General features: G+C 42.7%; 1 protein-coding gene across 13 annotated transcripts in view; it reads right to left on the minus strand.

The window, feature by feature from the left end:
• CHD2 (chromodomain helicase DNA binding protein 2) overlaps positions 1 to 11741 on the minus strand; it is an 83860-nt gene extending 72119 nt beyond the window's left edge. For 8 of the 13 annotated variants that reach the window (XR_011727956.1, XM_071754281.1, XM_071754277.1 and 5 more), the window contains exon 1: positions 1521 to 1953. The gene's annotated coding sequence lies outside the window, so the exon portion shown is untranslated. Of the gene's footprint in view, positions 1 to 700; positions 1000 to 1520; positions 1977 to 4287; positions 4486 to 5472; positions 5810 to 7316; positions 7399 to 11568 lie in introns of those variants that run through there. The other 5 variants (XM_071754274.1, XM_071754273.1, XM_071754275.1 and 2 more) reach the window with 5 other exon arrangements.
• Between the last annotated feature and the right edge of the window lie 3879 nt (positions 11742 to 15620).

Raw genomic sequence — 15620 nt, forward strand, 5'->3', positions numbered from 1 at the left:
ACCTTCATTGCAATGACAGATTCGTATTTGCAGAGGAAGTACCAAAAAATGTAAATTTACCTCCAACTGCAACGTTTAAACCCTGCACGGAGTTTTATAATGCTGTACACGGATAAATCCAACAAATATGGATATACACAATCTCCAATTAAAACTGAAGTTCTTAGTATTTACCTCCTGCTTTATTACCTGACTTCTTAAACATTCATAATTACACTTTTACCCTTAAATCAGTAAACCAACCAAACTGGAGAACCAACCCAAAACAAACATCAGAAATTCCATTTAGATGTGCATTTTTATAAAGTCCAGAAATAGGTGTTGTACAACTTCTGAATTATTAACCATAGAAACACCGATACAAATGCTACATAAACAGAAATTACTGCAAGCTTCTTCAAAAACTGCATAACCTGAATACTAAAACCAATACTGACACCGAGCAAAAGCTTTTTAAAAGCTTTTAATGTCACACACGAACCCATTCGTTTCCTTATCGTGCAATTTATATTTAAGTAACTACCCTTTACTTCTCGTTGCATCGTCTAAAACACAGCTGTAGTATTTTGCCAACTTTGAACTGTAGACCTGGCATGACCGAGCTTTGTTTTTTTTTAAGCTTCTAAGTTTTTGGATTGCCGTTTTAATTGCAAAACCGTACCGCACCTAATTCTTCAGAGTTTTCTTTAAAGTTCCGCACCTGAATTGGTGTTTTTCAAGTGAAGTAAATTTCTATCTATCGTTTCAGTAAAGTCCAAAGATGTCTCATCCGCAGCCTGGTTTTTTTTTTTCCTCTACTGGTTTATAAAGAGTTAAAAGCCAACACCCCACGAAAAAAACACCAAGTTTTATTTTTAAGAAAAAAGGACATGGCGTCTTTGTTCTTCCAAACTACGAAAACATCTCCCCGTCTGAGCAGCAACGGGCAACAAATGCTCTTTAAACTGATACGGGTTCGGGGGCTAAATATTTAGCTGATGGTGTAGTACAGTCTTCACCTCTTCCCCCTCCACACACACACCCTCCCTTTACTGCTGCATTGGAGTTGCAAGCTGGTTTGCACATACCCCCCTTCCATTCTGCACTGGAAGGGAACATGTCTGCAGCCCCCCCTCTGATCACTGCTGCACTGGGGAACCCGCCTGCAGCTGCCCCATCGTCCTGCCGCACCGGGGGACTGGGGGTGCGGAGCCCCCTCGGTGCTGCAGGAGCAAAGGGGGGGGAGGGGGAGCGCTCTGCAGCCCGAGTGCCGCCGAGTGTCACCGGGGCGGCCGCCGAACGGAGCTCCCTCCGCGGCACCTTCTCCCGCCGCTCCCTCCCCGAACTCCGCGGGTCCCCCCCACACCTACGAGAGGTTCCCCCAAACCCATGGGGGTCCCCAGGGCTCCCTCAGCGAGCGGCTGGGGGAGGAGGGGGGGCAGGCAGGAACAGGCGCCCCCTCCCCCTCCCGGCTCCAAGGACATTTTGTTTTTCTCTCAAGGACAAAGGACAATGAGAAGCGAGAAGACTCCGGCACTTACCTGACGAAGGGCAGCCCCTTGGCAGGCAACGGGGACCCCGAAAACGGGGCGCTGCTCCCCTCCTCGCCCAGCCCGCGGCGGAGGACGGCCCGGCTCCCGCCCGGCCAGGGAGAGGCGCGGGCAGAGCTGCGGAGCCCGGCGCCATTGCTCTCCTCCCGTCGGCAGCCCCTCACGGCAGCCGGGCTGCCCTCCCTCCGTCGCCCCGGAACCCCCAGAGCTCCGGGGCCCGACTTATCCCCCGAAACCGGCACCCGGGGGGGCTCGCCGGACCTCCCCGCTCCGAGCGGCGGGGAAACCGTTTGGGAGCCAAGCGGCAGCTGCGGCTGCTTCCCCGGCCATCTTGTGCCGTGTGTGAGGGAGTCTCTGCCGTCTCCTCTCAACTCCTTCCTCCCCTCCCCCCGCACAACATGGCCGCCCGCTCGCTACTCACTGCGGCGAGGAAGGGGCGGGACTCGCGCCCTTCCCCCCTCCCCCCCCCCCCCCGTCTCCCCTCCCACTCCCCGAACACCGCCCCGCCCCTGGCTGCGCGCGCGCGCCGAGGGACGCTCCCCATTGGCCGCCCCGCGCCCTCCCTGCGACCTGCCCGCCCCGGGACCGTGCACACGGCAGCGGCCGCCGCCGCCTCTGATTGGCCGCGCTCCTCGCCCCTCGCTGCCCATTGGCTGCTGTTGCCACCTCCTCGCGCCCCGGCTGCACGAAGGCAGCGCTGGGAACTAAGACCCCGCTGCAGCCCCCTGCCCCACCCCGCCATCTCAGCCCTGACCCAGCTTGGTTGAGGCACCGCCTTCTCTTCTAGCCCATCCTTCAGAAATGCCTTACCCCAGTCAGCCCAAGGGGCCTCTTGCCACCCGGCACCCACTGACAGCAAGGCCCAGCTCTCCCACTTAGCCTAAGAGCACCCCTCACCTGCCGTAACGATACCATGACCACACAAAGTACCTCTGTTCACGGGCTGCCACAGGGCATGGCACATCCCACCTGCCAGCCAGGCCTGGGCTCCTGTTCCACCTCACCACAGGCTCAGAAATCGTTCCACAAAAAACCTTTGCTGATTCCTCTGCACTGCACACCAACAACTTAAGCTGCCCATCTGGCAGAAAGAGCCAGAGCAACCATGTCACCCATCTGTCTGCAGCATCACTCCCAGTCTTCATCAGTACCTCTCAAAAACACCACAGACACCCAAATAAAACGTAATTGCACCTTTTTTTTCAGTCAACACCATAGAAACTGCCTTGTGTGCCAACCTCACCAGGACACTGTCTCCTATTTTGACTGCTGCCATGGAAACCACTTGAGGTATCAGCACTGTAGAGGAGCATCCCCCACATTCTTGGTCACTGTCATAAATGCCAGTCCCCAGATGATGGGTTATGATGTTCCTCTGCAATAGGCACACCCAGCAAACCTGATATAGCAGCACAATTAATATTTATACTTCAACAGTTACTCTGAATTATACATGCCTTTCTTCTTTTATTTGCACAGCTTACTTGATTAAAAGCAGAGAGAAAAGTGCCCCACTCTTCCTTTTTTATACTAGAAATGTGGGTAGTTATGGCAGCAATTAAACCAACAACGCTTAAAATGATTATGGAAGGTCTCAGGATTTAGTCTGGTGTTTGAAATCACATAGCTGGATTTCAGTAGCAAACTCCTGAGCCGAGCCTTGGAAAAGGCAGAAGTAGTTGATCAGCTGAAAAGAATTGCTCTCTAATGCCCCTCAACAGTCATTATTTTGAGCTGAGAGATGGATTTCCTTTAAAAATAGACAGAAATGTTAACCTCCCTGTATAGGACAGCAGGGGAGGAAGACACAAATCTGCTGGCTTGTGGACTGTGGCAGTAAGGTGGTTACAGTCTTTAAAGAAGGGATGGTGGCTGCCTGCATAAAGGTACCACAGCACCAGAGTCTTCAGCCAAGAAACCAATGGTGGAGCAAAAGAGCAGCTACTCTGTCTCACTGGAAGAAGGCAAAAGGCCTTTTTTCTCAAAAAAACCCCTGAAGTTCTGTTCTATGGAGACTACAAAGAGCAGGCAGCTTGTTCTACAACTTCATTCCCATTCAGATTCCAACAAGAGGCTAATCCTCCTGCTCTCAGTGGAACTACTCAACATAACTGTATGTAAAGGTGTTTGCATTGACAGAACCCAGATGCTGCTCTCCTTGCAAAACGACCAAAAGTGAAGAAAAGGGAAAGGCAACCAAGGATAAGGCAGGAATCAGATTAAAGTAGGGCAGCAGCAAAAACACTTTGACTTGTGCCAGCATTTTCAGCCGACACAGCAAAGAATGGCTTCACAGCAAAGAGCAAGATGAGAAGTTCAGTGTACAATTTTCATCCTTTCTATTGTTCCTTCCCAGAACACAAGTACATTTCTACAAAAATATATAAAGTGGTACCACTTGCTATAACCATGTGAAAGAGAGAAAAGAGATCAGACATTCAAGACCTAACGGCACTTTGTAAAAGTAGTGGGATTCCAGCCAGAAGAGTTGAAGGTTGTTAACTGAACAAGTTGTAACCTGTTTAAACCTGATTTTGTCTAAATATACCAGACTGTCTAGTATCATAGCCTAATACCTCCCTCAAAAATAATTATTCATCTACATTAATGGACAGAAATGTTTTTTTTAAAGTCACTTCATGTATGGCTATGTGCAACCAAAAAATTACTCATTAAATACATCCTGCGCTGCTCTTTTGCTTCCAGACCACCAAGGCCTAAAGCAGCTCCAACAAAAAGTGAATAAAGTATCCATTACCTCTTCTGTCTCTTGGCCTCAAGTGAGTTTTCTGTAGGTGAGGATGAGTACAGTCACTCTCTCCAGAGCTGCAGCACTTGTCAGACAACTTTGCTGTTTGTGTACAGGTAACAGTATCTGTTTGCATTCTTCTTTCCTGATGAAATGGCAGAATGGTGATAATCTCCTTGCTCACATTTTTATTTCCCATGGTCATCTCTGTATAAACAGAAAATTATCATTCCTTCTGCCGCTGCGGTTACCCCGTTTTTTTTTTCCTTCTAAATTCAGCATTTCTATTCAACTGCAAATTCCTCCGTGCAGTTTATTTCTTCTCTTTTATACAACGTGCTTTCTCTCTGTTTATGGTTAAACCAAATACTTGGTAGTAACCGAATACATGATAATGAGGCAATGTTTCCATCAGTAATTTGGGAACTATTTTCTAAGCCTGCACCAGCAACTAGAATTCCAGATAGAGGCACACAACATCGCTTTCACATATTCACGTGAAATATTGTCTTCTAAAACCTTTTTTTCTTCCCCCTAGTTCCCATGAAGACTTATTATCCCTTAGGAATAACATGCAAAAACACATACTTATTTCATAGGGCACAGCCTGTGAAATTCCCTGCCTGCCCCAACATGTCCTCTGTACCAGAGAATACCAAAAGATTGGTGAAGAAGCCTGTTCTTGGTGACACGATATGCAAATGTAGCATACAGCTCGATGGAGACACAAATAGAATGGAAAGACCAGATATTTGACACCAGTATTTGACAAAATAGTTTCCTATTATCTGCTTTTTGTAGTGGAAAACGAGTCTAAACAAGATTGAGAGAGGCACAGTATTGCCAAACTTTTCTTCAGCCCAATCACTTTTCAGGAAAAATCAGTAACAGTTGTCTGGACCTTAAGCCAAACACAATTGTATGCCAACAGGTTATCAAATGCCCTTTGAACCCAGCAAGATGTTTTGTGGTAAACATTTCACTTCCTCCAAACTGGCTGTTCACAGAAATGGTTGCTTTGTGCTGAATAAAGCATAGTAGTCCTATTTTCAATTTTAGTACATAACATGCAATATGTTACTAAAACAATCTGTCTCATATCCCGTCCCGTCCCTCCCCTCCCCTCCCCTTCTGTTTTGTTCCTCTGTAATTCACTATTAAAATCCCAGAAATTGTACAGCAGTTGGAAATTACCTTCTGTGACACTCCTGGAAGCGTGGGATTTCAGAGCAGCACACGCAAGGACACTGTAAGAGCATGGCCATGCCTGCACTGCTGTCATCTGAACTTTTCACAGCAGTGACACAGAGGAACTTCAGAAAGAGATGTAAAAAAAGACAGTTTTTCAAAGCATGGAACCAGTTTCCTTGTGTGACTGGTGAAGATGATTATGGTATATGGATCCAAGCCAAAACTTTTTGCCAGTGTCACAAGCCAAGCATTAACAGCAGGGATAAAACCAGCTTGTGCTATTCATTCTGCTCTGGGTCTGGTCTGGAACTGGAATTCAAATCTGGACTTTTCCTCCAGCCTGTAACGAGTAATTGCAAACACACATCTACACACATGGAGAAAACTTTTACATATGCCCTTTTTGTTTCTAGGACTTAACACAGAAAACTAACATTATGCTAATATGGTGGTCTGCTAGCACTTTTATGATGCACGTGTTCAGAATGATGAACCTTGTGAGCAGCAAGAAAAGGATTTATTCCCAAGAATACTTAGAAACAAATTCTTACCATGGTTATAAACAAACAGGAAAGAATAAAATCTTCCAGACTGCTAAGTCAAACATTAGTTTTTTTTTTTTTTTCAGTTTATTCAAAATGAAGAAATTTTAACGAAGATTCATTTTTTTAATTCCCGTTTTCATTATAAAATAAGCCATCAATAAAATGTATAAAGATGTAATGAAAGTGAGAAATGGATGCAACATTTTTTGTGTGATTTAACCACCTTTCCTAAGCAGATTTTTAACTTGCAGGACACAATGCATTAAAGAATCAGTATTGTTTCTGTACATGTGATCTCATGGCCTGAGCTCTAATTTTAGATCTAAAAGCTCCTGAACAACCTACCCACGCTGCTACTTCGGTTTTGCATGAGTTCCTGTATACAATAAGGCAGGAAAAAAAAAAAAAAAACAAAAACCCAGTAACTGTTGTCTATTGACTTGTTATGCTTTATATTAGCTTGACTAAAGAATAGACATTATTTTTCTTGAGTAATTAAGCCCACTTGTCTTAAGGAGGTTTGAAATGTAAAGGTTTCATATTCTTATAGCTCATCCTCAAATAGTAACTTGGTGCCATCATAATGCTAGGAAACAGTAAGCATCTCAGTCAGGGTAGGTACATGCTGTATTGGTCACCATGCAACATACAGTGATTGTCAGAAATGGCAGTGTTAGAGGTACAAGAAACATGAGAAAGAAACACATTTGTTCTGGTGAAATTTAGGACAGTTTAAAACTCTAGACTGATACCAACTTAAACAATTTGGGTGAATGTTTAGTATGTTTAACTGCTTCTTAAAATAAGCTACTGGAACTTGGAACAACAAATATATTTCTTTATCTCCTTCCTTATGCCCTGCTACTTTTATTTAATTATTTGTTGGATTTTTTTAACGTCAGCTTTTAGATAAGCTATTCTGCTTGGCTTGGAAAACTTTTATAAGAGGACCAGGCCCTGGTGGAAAAATACCTGATTGGCCATTTTGTCTGTACCTCCTTTGCACTAGAATTTACACAAGATATTACACATCTCCTTACATGAAGGAGAATGAAGCAACTTTCTTCATTACTGAAATCACCTTTGAAAGCAAGTAAGAAGCTAATGTGCACCTTCCCAGGAACTTGAATACCTACAGCATACAAAGGCAAGTTTTGTGCCTTGACTTTACACGCTTCTCTGCACTGGTTGCAAGTTTGCTGCTTAGAAACTTGCAGGACTGAAAACATATAAGGATTAGACACACTGGCAGGGTTTTTATCTTCGTTGGTACAAAATTGCCAACATTGCTCTTCAACTTACCATTCTGGCTTTAAGTATGGTCTGCAGAGTTACAGAAACTTCTGATGAATGGAAAAATGATTGTTGTGGTTTTATCAAGAGTCTGAGAAGAAAAAAAAGCATTATTGAGACAGAGCCATACCCAATCTTATGCTTCAAAATAAAGACTATGTTCTCCCATTTCCCAATATATCACATGATCAGTACTGAATCAGAAGAGAAATTTTATCACTTTTAAACAAAATCTTCAGAACATTTGGATTTTAAATGTATCTGGGGAAAAACAGATTTTTTAGAAAAGCGATACAATTAAATTAATAATAATTTAGAGGGGGAAGTTAAGTCAGACGATTTATAATTATAGCATGATTACTTCCCTGTGTGTTCTTGTGTTCATTTTCCAAAAGCACTCCTCTATCCATCCTTGAAATTTATTTGCTGCAAACATGAGCCAGTAAAGTTTGATTGCTTAAGTGTCTGAGGAACACTATCAGAAAAGGGAAAACAGACTTAGCACAAACATGTGTTTACACACCAAAATCAAGGACAAAAAAACCAACCAACCAAACAAAAAAAAACCCAAAACCCAAACAACTAAGCTCTGATTTTTATTTTTTACTAACTCCATTTGAGTTCTAGTGGAGACTTCAGAAAGTTCAGATGATGTGCACAACACGTATACTTTCTTGGTAAATATCCTGGGAGGTTTGCAGGCACAGGGGCTTCATACCAGCTTTGTAAACATGATGATTTCACTCAGATTGAACACTGAATTACAGCTACTCTAGAATGAAAAAACAAAAACACAACCATCCATGCCTCCAAAAATCCAACTATAACACTGGGGATTTTTATTTTAAGCAATTTTCAAGCCTGTTTCCATAATAATCTTCATTCTTGTCTTTTGTGTGTAGGCAGCACCACAGGGCATCCTATTGATTGCTATGTAATAGTTGACAAAATGATGCATTATTCAGCATACTGCCAGATGTTTTGAAGAAAGAAACTGCCTTTTTTTTTTTGAAATCTTATGAGCATATGCTTTTTTTTTTTTAATACACAGTCTGAGGAAGCACTATATCATCACATTACAGTGTGCCATACACTTAAAAGAGAAGACCACTCATATTTGTAGCTGAAAATAAACTTCTTAATTTCTCTCAGCACATTTTAGATGTGGAGTCCAATCAATTTTGGAGGCAGTGATACTATATTAGGGAAATCATTGGATTAAAATGTCACCTGCACAGAAACAGCTTCTGTGTCAGACAGATGTTTACCACGAGCCTTTTAATTTCTTCCCACAGTCAATTCCCTATGAAGTATCTCCTGCCAGAGCTTTATCCAGCCTGGAGCACTCATCAGCCTAGGGACTAGAGCAGTTTTATGCATGTCAGGCATGTTCTCCATCTAAACTCCAGAACTAGCAGCTTGACTAATTGTTGCAGGCAAGAGATTTACATGAGGAAACAAATACTCTTCCTCTTTGACCAAGCCATCAATCTTGTCTCAGCTGTAAATAATTCACAGCCTATTTTTTAATATTTAGTCAAGGATTAGTAATAGAAGGCGAGCTGGTAAGAAAATGTAAGCAGCTTGGGAGAAAACACTGTCAGTACAGTTGTCTTGCAAAATGAGTCAACGGCTTTTTGTACAACTAAAGCAGCAGAGGGAACATCAGACATCCTGGGTGAGACATCCACAGCATCACTGCCCAAATAACATGACTGCATCCTTCACTGCAATCTCACCCAGAAGACCCAAAACAGGTTCTATGTGCCCAGATAACTGACTTGCTTCATGATTTACCAGTGGATTTAACAAGTTATTACCCGTCTTTACAAATATGTCTTGTTTTCAAGTCAGGAAACATTAGGATTAATTAAAAAAAAATAGGGATTTTGATCTCTTCTTGTTACTCCAAATGTTCAGATCTTAAGTTATGTGCCTATGCCTTTAATTTTATGCCAAGTAGTTACATCTAGGTCACTGGAATCAATCCAGGTTTTCCTTGGTGTGTCTAAAAGCAATGTTGTCCTAAGGATTTGGAAGCATATGAAGTGAATTTAGGAACGATCAAGTATGTCAGTACTTGGAAAATGTGACTGCCATAAACTAATCCAGTCTGTAGCAGGAAAAGAGAACGTAAAGCAGAGGTCTGGGAATCTAAAGAGTAATAGCAAGCATGTACATGCAGGTATCCTTCCATCTCTTTGTGTTTTAAAAAAATTTTCTTTTGCTTGTCTATTTTTAGTACTAACGATGAAAGGAATGATGTCTATTTTATTGTGCTAGGTAGTTCACCTCTTTATTCATCTCCTTCAGAATACTTTTAAAATCCAAAAGAACATCAAGTGACCATATGTTAGAATGAAGTAGAAGTGAATAGGTCAAAACAAAATGCATTCATTGGGAAACTGCAAAATTTTCTTGTAACGATCCACACACTACTGGTATTAAACAGTGCATTCTGTTTTACTCAACAGTACACTACAACCTCGGATGTAAGATGGAGATCACAGAACACTTTGGTGGAAAAAAACATGAGTGACATGAGTCTGCATTTGAGATAAAGTGAAATGCTTGAATAATTTATAGTCATAACATGAACAAAAATGAAACACTGGGACCTTAGCAACTCTTTTTTTTCTTGAACTCCAATTATTAAGATATTGTGCTCCTGGCTAGCATATTGGGTGGTGATAATGAATATTCAGGGCCAGTGCTTTTGCTGTATGAATAAAAACCGTTCTGTTCAAAACATTAATAAAGGATTATCTTTATCTATATATACACACAAATGCTCAAGATAATTAAAAATTGAACCAAAAATTAAGTTGATGAACAATAATTTCATTACTGAAAGTCTACTTAAGTGATGTGAATAAAATGCAATTAAGCATAGGAGAAAATAACCTAATTAAGTAGTTTGGAAAGGCATATTAGTATATGCTGGAAAAGTAAATATTAAGCATAAAATTTTCATATATAAAAATATCAGTACAATGCAGTCTTGCATAAACAAATCAAAGACAGGTAGGAACTTAAAAGCAGAGCTCTGTACTGGAGGTGCTGTTGGTCATCAGTGCCCATTGCATCCAAGTCAGGTCTGACCTGTGGATCTGCTGTGACCCAGCAGAGTATAAAGGGGCAATAAAGAAAATTATGATATTGAAGTGGCAAAAAGGTTTCTTCACATTGCTTTTCTGTAATGAAGGAATCACTGTCTCAGAGACATGTTTGCACGTGATGGGCTTTGAAAGGGCATGATCTTTTGGATCAAGAAAGAGATCGAAGACCTTGCAAAAGCAAAACTCAGATGCACTTAATAAGGTAGAATCTGACTTGCTTTTAAACATGACTAATGGTTCTTTCAACCCCAGTTTGGATTTGAGTATCATGCACAGAAGTTGAAGCCTTTTGTGAGCAGTTGAAATACCAAGGCCTCCTTTTCTGATAGCTGACAGCCCCATACCCAAGCACCGCTGCAGCATTCATGCTCCTGCACCATGTTCAGGCAGAGGCAGAGATGTTTCAGAGCTGTACATCACTGATCACTCAACTGGCACAGAGATGCTGATTTCTTGGTCATTCAGAAAAGCAGAAACCATAGCCTCTACACTCATTTTGTTCTTCATTCTTCAGTGGAAGCACTAATTCATCTCTACAACCTGCAGGCTCCCCTAAAGCATAGAAACTCCGAGTGAAATTCCTTGACACTGAACATCAGATCAGAAGCTCAAGGCCTCCAGCAGCATTATTTCACAAGCCCTGCCTCCTTAGGAGACCAGGATAAGAACGCAGCTACATGAAAAATAAATGAGCAGAGCTTTTCCTGACTCTGAAAAGAAGAAAATAATGACACAAATCCAAAATCAAATGCAACAACATTGCCAGCATTAATGCTCCCTGCCCCAGTTCCCAGAGGCTTGTTAAACAAATGAGCCTCATAATGCATTTTACAAGGGAAGGATCCAGGACTGGAGAAAGTGAAGTCCAATACAGAAACAAAACTGCTGTTGCTTGCTCCAATAGTTTTCCACTGGATGGGATTCAGTCTGACCTCACTCCTGCCACAACAGCTTTTCCCTCTTTTGATCATACAAGCAGTTCAGCACCACGAGTGGTAGGCTGAAATTTTAGATGCAAACTAGCATTTCAATACCTGGAAGTCAAATCATCCCAGGCACATCAAAGAAAGCCAGTATCATATGTGCACAGACCAGTTAGGCATCTTTTTAGACTAGAAAAAAGTACACTAATTAAAACATACCTGTTGTACCACATTCTCCCTGAACACCTCAGCTATGCCTCCACAATGCTGGGAGTGCAGCCACATTATCCTCCTGCTTATCCCTGGGAAGGACTCGGTGGAATTTTTAGAACCACATTACACCTCCAAAATATTTTAAATCTCTAGGGTGAAACCTGATTCTGGTCACACACTCTGAATCCCTTCAAGAGAAACACTCCCCTTTTTTCCTTGTTTTTCTTCTTCCTACTGTTTTTTTACCTTCAGCTTCAACACGAAAGCCTTTGGCATGAGAGAGGGAGTGTCATGACTAAAATGAAGGAGAAAGCCTTGAACAAACTCCCACTAACACCACACGTCTCCTCCTGCTGCATTAATGCCGCTTCACGAAATAGTGACTGCCTCTGGAAGCAGCTGCCTAAAAACTCCCACATCCCCACAGGAAACCAAAAGTGCTTTATATATATATATATATACACACACACACACACACATATATACACACACTTTTTTTTGTTTTTTGTTTTTTTGTTAAAGCTTTCATTTTTCTGTCTACAATCAGCCCCACAGGGACTCACTCCCAAGAGCTCTCCACAAACCCATGACCTGGAGCAGAGCAGACGCAGCTCTCCTTGCACCAGGAAAAGCTTTTCCCACCCCAGTTTTTGGGGAACACCCAGGACCCTTCCCCACGCAGTCGGGGGGGGACGTGGGTGCCTGTGGGCTGCACTGGGGTGGGGGACTCTGGGCTCCAGCACCCTGTGCAGTGGAAATAAATCTGCTGATGGAGCTAGGAGCACTGCGATCTTGCCTATCCAGAATTTTCTCCCTCTGCTTCCCAAATATAAAGGGACTTTTGTGGTAAATACTGAGCTGGAGCACTGATGGGCTCCGTGTAGGGCGCCATGTGGTATTTCGTTTCTCGCTACAGTACATGTTTTTATAATGATGGGGGAAGGGGAGGAAGGGAGCTGCTTTTACCAGCATGCCAATAATCTGTTGCAAAGGGCTGGAGCTCTCCGAGCCAATTAGTCCCCAGGTTAACCATTTAACTGCTGAAAAAAAAAAAGTGTCTCAGGCACAGATTCAGTGAGAGGAAGGTCAGAGAAGATTGTGTGGCTACCCAGGGCAGATTTGTTCACAGACGCATTTTTTTCAACGTGTGAGTCTGTGTTTTTGATAAACTGACAACTGAAACTCTCTCAAGGTCACAAAATGCAAACGTGGGACAGCTATAGCCAGAACACCTACATGGTGCAATTTTAGTAAGAGCTGGATCCATTTCAAGGTCTGTGCCAGCCTGTAACAGAACCATAAAAGGCACCCACAGGAGCTGCATTTCTGATACAGATTTTGGTTGGGTACAAGTCCCTGCTATGGGAATGGCAAAGCCATGCAGCCCACTGTGGGGTGGGAAGGGTGAGGATGCTGCCCTGGCAGTGGGAACCTGGCTGTGACACTGCAGCACTTCCCAGCAACATGGAAAAACATGATAAGGTTGGGCAAGCTCTAAGGAAGTGATTGCACAGTCTGTCTCCCTCTAAACATCCTTGTCTCCATCATCCCTGGGCTGTGCCCAGACACAAAAAACATCCTCTGGACTCCCCTGCACTAGGCTTGTTTTGCAGTCTCCTCATCTGCATTCAAGTCAGACCATCCCCCCAAAAATATTTTTTTTATATGGTGCAGTTCAATTTGTCATAAACTTTTAATGCCTGAGGCAGCCTAGCTCACAGCTTGTTGTGCACTGCTGAGCCAGTCAGGGAAGAAGATGCACAGGGAATTCCCAGCTTCAATCTTTTCTCTCCAGGGCACTTCTGAACCTGGCCAGGGAGAACAGACAGATTAGTTCTAACACAGAGCAACAGGAAGATGCTCCCCGTTGACCCGCTGGGTCAGTAAACTTATACTCTTTTTTTTTTTTTATTCCATGCCATACCAGATAATATTGGATCAGACAGAGAGAGATGCCAGGAAGCCCAGCAGAGCACCATGAAATGCCCTGGCACAGCCAAAGCAGATTCTCCACACCCCAGTTCATCAGTTCTAGCAAGAAACAGTTTATGGCTTGGGAGGGAACATGTAAGTGCTGCTACCAACCCAAGCAAACACTGCAGTGTACATGAAAGGCACATTCCTGCACCAATAGCCTCTCCAATGGCTGAAAATTACATCAAGTCTCTCTCCATGTCCTGAAGAAGGTCCAGTGCATGTTGAAGTTGCCCACTGTTCCCCTGAAGGGGTCTAGCAAGGCTGGCACCACAACCCATCTCACTTTTAAGCTCCAGAAGGAATTATAATTACATTAAAGTATAACTTCACATTCAGATGAAACAGGTTGCAAGGGGAGGAAATGCATTAAGAAAATAGCAGATTAGTTAGGCATGTGAGCTGTCAGAGCTCTGGCAACACAAGAGCTCTCTTGTTCCTCTTGCCTCCCACAGCTGCATTCACTAAATATGCCCAGGGCAGAGAACTGCATTTTCTCCACCCTTTTCTCAGCCCAATCAGGTTTGTCAAATTCCACCAGGCTCCCCTGGGACGTGCAGGCAGCAGCACTGCCCTAGTTACAGGCATCCTCAAGGGCAGAAGAGACCACTAATGACTGCAAAAGGGTGAAATTATTACCTCCACAGGTTGTTTTAAGAGACAGTGCTTGCAGCTGATGGATATCGAACTGTTAAAAACAGGGTGGTTTGTTCTCCATAAGGATACACCTCATTTGTGGGTCAGAATCAGTTACTGGAAATTAATGCCCATCAGATATTTTTCAATAGTTTATCAAGAAAAAAAAACTGGCCATCTTGGAGCTAATACAAGCAGGATAAAGGTTGCCTTTTTAAAAAACAAAGAAACAAAACAGTTCTTGACTAATTTGGAGATGAACAGTGGCCAAGAGCAATCCCAATTGTACTTTCCATCAAGTCAAGGCTCTGTGGTATATTAAATGAGCATACATCTGCTTCTGAATGGAAAAAAAAACCCAAACAATTAAATTTACATAAGGCCAAGGTGCTTTCCCCCACCACCTCTATTCTGCTCTTCATATTTTAGTAACCTCACCTCGTGTTTTTTACTTGCAAGGACACAGATTGTTTGGCCTGGCACAATGAAGCCTTGGTCTTCACAGCAGCCTTGAAACTGCAGCAAGCACAGCAACAAGGAAGAGGAGGAGCTGCCCCTTCTTACATTCTTACTTCTATAATGGATCAAATTCCAGAAGAACAGAGAGTGGTTTTCCTTCCTTTCTAGCTGCAAGCCAGCAGGGACTTGGACCCTGCTTTTGACTCTGCTTCTTCCTTTACTCACAGTTCTGTTTCTTCAACGCCTCCAGCAGGAAAGCAAAACTGACATAATTTGGTCAAATTTTTCAAGCTTTCTCATTTTTAAGAAGTCAGTGGGAGCAGACTATATCCTATAATCAAACCTCACAGGAGGGAGAATTAAATATCTCATGCATGACCTTAATGCATAGGATTCTGTTGATAGCTTTTCTTGTAATCTCAATACCCAGACCTTATCATGCATTCAAAGCTTATCTGTAGCCCTAGAACATTTTGCCACAAAAGGAACCCAAGTTCATTTTGATATGATTATGCAGTCACATGAGTCACATGCTTGCTGTGGAATAAATAAAAATACTGAGCTTTTGAGAATAACTTGCAGACTTCAACTGAAGTGTAAAATAAGAAAAAAACCACCACAACATACAAAAGCTATCTACTAGGTAAGGAAAAAAGAGCAGTTTTAGATGTCATATTGCAGTACAGGAAAATATATGTATGAAGAGGCTTTTGGTATCTTCCTTTGCCCACCTGCCTCAATGTGACCTCAATGTCCACAAATCATATTTAAGCAGCTACATAAACTAAAGACCTTTTTTCAAAGGTAGTAGTATTTAAGGTATTTAAAACCTTTGAAGCTAGATAACTCATAAAATGACCACAAATTCCTCAGCTTAATCAAATAGCTGAAAGCTAGAAAAGTTCAAAGATTGTGCTTTTTGTGCCTTCCCTATTCTCTCCTTCTCTGCTTTTTCTGCCTCCCTGAAACTAATTTTTCTCAAAGGCTGC

The sequence above is a fragment of the Heliangelus exortis genome, chromosome 11, assembly GCF_036169615.1.
Source record: "Heliangelus exortis chromosome 11, bHelExo1.hap1, whole genome shotgun sequence".
Classification (NCBI taxonomy): domain Eukaryota; kingdom Metazoa; phylum Chordata; class Aves; order Apodiformes; family Trochilidae; genus Heliangelus; species Heliangelus exortis.